We start from the raw sequence: 6,235 nt of genomic DNA, 5'->3' as shown, positions 1-6,235 counted from the left end.
TCTTATTTGGATTTTTACATCATTGTGACTGTGATCATGTGCTGCATATTTCCAAATTAATTTTAGACAGTTTTAACAGAGAATTTTAAAGCAATCTACAAATATTTTCATCATGTATATCAACCACCAGTTTTTAATGTGTCGCCATAATTGTAGTCACTGTGCTTTCCCTACCTCACCACCATTATTATAACAACAATAAAAACAAAAAGCGAGGAAGTAGAGGAGGACAAAGAAAACAAAAAGAAAATTAAAGTTCAAATTGGCCATCGACCACCCCATCAAAACTGTTCAAGCCTCAGCCAAACCCTAATCAAAATTCAATTAGCCCGCCCCCCTCAAACACTGGCCAGCGTCCCCATTTCGAAACAATCTAACATTACTAAGCACTTTTTATCCCATCCCCATTTTAACCCCCATCCACCACCAACGCCAACACCCGAGGTGAACGCTATTTGAAACACAACGACCAATAAAAACAAATCATCGATTGACCCCCCACAAATTTCAGTCACCGAAACTAATAATCGGAAACTCGGAAATAATAAATTAAACACCAACCCTAACAACAAATATGTGAAAGTCATGCTACTGAACGCACAGTCAGTTCGAAACAAGACAACAATATTGAACGACATGGTGACGGAGTCCGATACTGATATAGCGTTTTTTACGGAGTCATGGATGTGCGAGAGTCGAGATGAGGTCATAATCTCAAATGTAACTCCTCCCGGATATAAGCCTTTTTCTGCTTGCCGTAGGAGTGGAAGGGGCGGGGGAATTTTTATCCTCCACAAAGAAGACGAAGGTGGAGATGAAAGTCCAACACAATTACAAAACTTTTGAATGCTGTGAAGTTAACATCAAGACTAGACAGCAAAACTGCAATTTCATCTGCATATACCGTCCACCGCCTACTAAGAAAAATAAAACAACAACAAATGAATTCATAACAGAAATGAACAACTTATTAGATGTACAAATAAGGAACCCCACAGTACCAACAATATTAGGGGACTTCAACATGCACCACGACAACCAATCAAGTCCCGAAGTGAAAACAATTACATCATTATTGGCTTAACACCACAGACTAGGGAGCAGACCGGACAACAGCCACTTTTTAGTGACTAATCGTCCCTGGTTGCATATAAAAGAAAATGGCGGCGCTCGGCCTCTCGTGTTCAGATTCTTTATGGGAGAGTAGATAATGAGTTCCCTAAATGGCCATGTCAATCATGTAGACATCCTTTGATGATATAAGCCTACCCTTTGATGTCTGCAGTCGCCTTTTCGTTTTCTACGGTCACTCATGGCTAAACAACCGTCAACAATGAACTGAACCATCGTTGAAACACTGGAAGACGCTCATGGCATAGTTGCGTCACAATCACCACGTTGCTGATTATATTATCCAGGCACGGTTGATAGGTAAAGAAGCCAAATTATGTTCTAGTTACATTTGAAACAAACAAAGTATATCACTGATCTCGTCTCATTGAGATATAAAGAATGATATAAAAATCAAGAAAACCGGCCGATAAATAAAAAAGTTGCTAAAAAAAAAAAGCTAAAATAAACAAAAGCAATTTTTAAAATCAAATTTATTCGTAAAACAGTTGGTTTTCAACCGATTTTTATGAAATAAGGACCAATGTTCTTCTTTTTTCAAGCTGATTTCACCAATGTGACTTTCAAATTCCTCAGAATTATATTTTTTACTTTTAGATTTTAGCTTTTAGGCCTACTCAAAAAGGTGTTATATTCCTTGTGTAACAATAGCGTAATACATCGACGGTGAGATTCACAAATCTACACGAATGGACGGTGGCGGCATATCAAAGAGGTGTACCAAATTTATTTACCAACTCCTTTTCTTAGTGCTAAAATTACAAAGTAATAATTTCGCGTCAGAAAAAATAACTCTCAAGTTCCTACCTCTTTATTACAATAAAATTGATACCACGAATGACAAAATCGCCCCACAAATAAGGGAGTTATAAATTATTCATAATATTTTTAAAAAGTTATTAATATAAACCCGATCATCGGAGCCAAGCCTAAATGTACAAGTAAAAGTGTAGTTTAATATGTCTAATTTGGTTTATCATCATAAACCTGGCCTTTTTTCTATTTTCCGTCCACAAATCAAGGTTAATCGAACTCAGTCAAAGACATTCATATAGAGATTAAATCGCACAGCGTCCCTGGTTTCATATAAAAGAAAATGGCGGCGCTCGACCTCTCACTAGCCACTTTTGATGACGTTTTCCTACCTGTTGTCCCCTCTAGTCCTGTATTCTCTATGCTTAACACTGCCTTCACCAACTGATTGACAAACCAACGTATCGACGAAACCACATTCTTGACTGGCTTGTCACAAATGACAAATCAAAAATATCTAGTATCTACGCGACGTCATCGCTTTCGTTGTCAATCTGACACGTCCACTCTCTGTAAGACGAAAGATTACATCTAGAAATTTTATAAACATCGACAAGGACAGTCTGGAGAGGGAAATATCAGAGTATTTTACAGATACCAAACACCAGACTGCAATCCAATAGGATGAGAAGCTCTCTGAGCTCTTAGAGCGCCATGCTCCAACAACAACAAGGACAGTCATGTTCCGCGTCTCCGCCAAGATTTAAATCATACAATGGCAAGGATTCGTTTAACAAATTTACCCTAGTGACTGAAGAAGAAATCAGGAAAATCATATCTTCTCCCCCTAAAACATGTTGCCTCGACCCAATCCCCACCTCACTATTACTTGAATATATGGATAACGGTCATCCCCGCTATCACTAAAATAATCAACGACTCTTTACAATGGGGAACAGTCCCCGATCCTTTCAAGCACGCCATCGTTACTCCTCTTCTGAAAAAGGCGAATCTGTCCCAGAGAATCTTAAAAACTTCAGACCAGTTTCCAATTCACCGTTTATTTCGAAAATCTTGGAAAAGGCTGCCGCAGCCCAACTGAACAGTCATTTGGTAAATTACAACTTATATGAAAAAAAAATCAATCAGCTTATAGGCAACATCACAGCACTGAAACTGCTTTACTAAAAATTCAAAACGACCTTTTGTGTGAGGCTGACATGGGTAAAGTTTCGGTTTTGGCCCTACTAGATCTAAGTGCGGCGTTCGACACGATAGACAATTCGATTCTAGTCGAGCGTCTCTCCAAAACGTTTGGATTGTCTGGAACAGTGTTAAAATGGTTCGAGTCCTACCTTATCGGCCGCACACAAACAATTCAAGTAAAAGGGATAAAATCGGATATTTTTAAGGTTGACTTTGGTGTGCCTCAGGGATCTGTTCTGAGTCCCATTCTCTACACTTTATACACACAACCATTGGGAGGTGTTAAAAGGCATCACGGTGTCACGTATCATATTACGCTGATGACACCCAGCTCTACCAATCCGCAAAACCAAACGAAATTAAAGGGTTTCTGAAATCGATGGAGAACTGCATTGAAGATGTGAAGAACTGGATGGTAGCTAATGAACTGAAAATGAACGATGAGAAAACAGAACTCCTATTATGTAATCCTAAAAATAACATTTGTGAACAAGGCCTTTCGATTTGTATTGATGATGTGAAAATAACGTTTTCTGAAAACGCCAGAAACCTGGCAATTTATTTCAGCAGTGACCAGTCCATGGAATATCATGTGACACAACTTTGCAAAGAACTGTATTGTGAAATTCGCCGTATTGGCCAACTTTCAGCATTTTAAAATCAAAATTCCTTAAAGACTCTAGTGTCTGCTTTTGTTTTTACTCGTTTAGACTATTGTAATTCACTCCTGTCTAATTCCCCAGGTTTCTTACTTGATAAACTGCAGCGATCTCAAAATCAAGCTGCTAGAATAGTTTTAAGAAGAAGTAAGAGAGAATACACGACTCCAATGCTTTTGACTTTACACTGGCTTCCCATTAGGGCCACGGTGCTCTTTGAGGCTGGAGTCATGTGTTTTAAATGTTTTAACGGAAGCGCCCCTGCTTATCTCGATGATCTTGTCGAACCATATGTTCCGCCCCGTGCATTGTGATCATCGTTTGCTTAAAGTGCCAAAAAAGGGTAAAAAAAACTCTCTGACAGTCCTTGAGTCACTTTGCACCGACTGTCTGGAACAATCTCCCATTATCTCTTCGTGACGTCCCTACGGAACTCGCTTTCAGGAAACACTTAAAAACTTATTTATTTCGAGAATTCTTAATTTATTAGTTATTTTATATGAGCAGACGATGATCACAGGATATGTATATATATATATATATATATATATATATATATATATATATATATATATATATATATATATATATATATATATATTACTTTATTTTCTAAATATGTTAAATAGTTGGATGGTTGAAGGTTTGTGTGTGTGTGTGTGTGTGTGTGTGTGTGTGTGTGTGTTTATGAGAAAGAGAGATATATATAGCGAGAGAGAGAGAGAGAGAGAGAGAGAGAGAGAGAGAGAGAGAGAGAGAGAGAGAGAGAGGGAGAGATAGAGAAAGAAAGAGAGAGAGAGAGAGAGAGAGAGAGAGAGAGAGAGAGAGAGAGAGAGAGAGAGAGAGAGAGAGAGAGAGAGAGAGAAATTGAATGGATTGAAGTTATTGTTATGCGCCTAGAGCGTTATTGTATAGCGGATTGGGCGCAATATTGACGAACGAAGTAGTAGCAGCAGCAGCAGTAGTAGTAGTAGTAGTAGTAGTAGTAGTAGTAGTAGTAGTAGTAGTAGTAGTAGTAGTAGTAGTTGTATTATTATTATTGTTATTATTATTATTATTATTATTATTATTATTATTATTATCATTATTATTATTATTATTATTATTATTAGTAGTAGTAGTATTAGTAGTAGTAGTAGTAGTAGTAGTAGTATATCAATCAACCAATCAATCAATCAATCAATCAATCAATCAATCAATCACTCTATCTATCTATCTATCTATCTATCTATCTATCTATCTATCTATCTATCTATCTATCTATCTATCTATCTATTATTGTATTTTTTTCACCAAATTGTTAAGACCTACAACACTTTTTCTTTTTGGCCGAATAAACAGCGTTTAGGCCTGAACATTGCGGTTATTTGAATATTACGCACTCCTTTAAATGGGGGAGTTCTCTAACATCGAGTAGATCCGCTCTTTTGTCCTCTTACTCAATCAAGAAATCAGTCAATCTATATAACTATCTATCTATATCGTGAGATAATGATGTGCACGAATCTGTAATTTGTTCCAACATTTCACTGCATTGATGTGACTGCTATGAACTGCTCAATAATATTGTAAGCAAAATCAGAGAAGAGAATACTAATATAATATTATCTATCTATCTGTCTGTCTATCGATCTATCTATCCATCTATCCATCTATCTATCCATCTATTTATCTATCTATCTATCTATTTATCTATCTATCTATCTATCTATCTATCTATCTATCTATCTATCTATCTATCTATCTATCTGTCTATCTATCTACCCATCTATCTATCTATATATATATATATATATATATATATATATATATATATATATATATATATATTGAATCGTGTTTGATACAAATATGGTACGAAAAGTGCTCGACATGTAGTAATGGAGCGAATTATTACTTTTTAAATATTTACCACAATGTTTGAGACAGTCTACATTAATGTTTCAGGCTTAATTCGCCATCGTCAGGACTGAGTTGTTTTGTTGACTGTTGTTGTTTGTTGAAGTGGTTCCGGTTTGTAGTTAATTAACAAGAACTTCCGGCGATGTGGACACGTACCGTACATCTCACTTTTCGTATTTAGTGTGGCTTCATGAGGGTGTTTGATTATAGTATATTTCTCTTCCAGGCATAAGCTACATTGTTTTGATGTTGGTGTGTATCTTGTTGCTTTAGATAAAATTTTCCATGAAATGTTGTGGTCTAGTTTGTTGTCTTTTAAGAGCAAAACCCACCCACCAGAAAATGCAACTGCAGAAATAAGGAACATTGCCCGCTAAACGAAGAATGTTTAGAATCAAGTTTAATTTACCAAGCCACAGTCACCTAAACTAAAACAAACAAGCAAGAAAAATATGTAGGACTAACGGAAAATAATTTCAAAACAAGATACAACCTCCACACCTCAACATTTAGAAACACTAACAAAAAAACATCCACAAAACTCAGCGAACATATTTGGAAATTAAAAGACAACAAACTAGACA

The sequence above is a fragment of the Berghia stephanieae genome, chromosome 2 (assembly GCF_034508935.2).
Source record: "Berghia stephanieae isolate SIO BIC M18660-M18661 chromosome 2, UCSD_Bste_1.3, whole genome shotgun sequence".
Taxonomy (NCBI): Eukaryota; Metazoa; Mollusca; class Gastropoda; order Nudibranchia; family Aeolidiidae; genus Berghia; species Berghia stephanieae.
Note: the sequence above shows the minus strand (reverse complement) of the source record.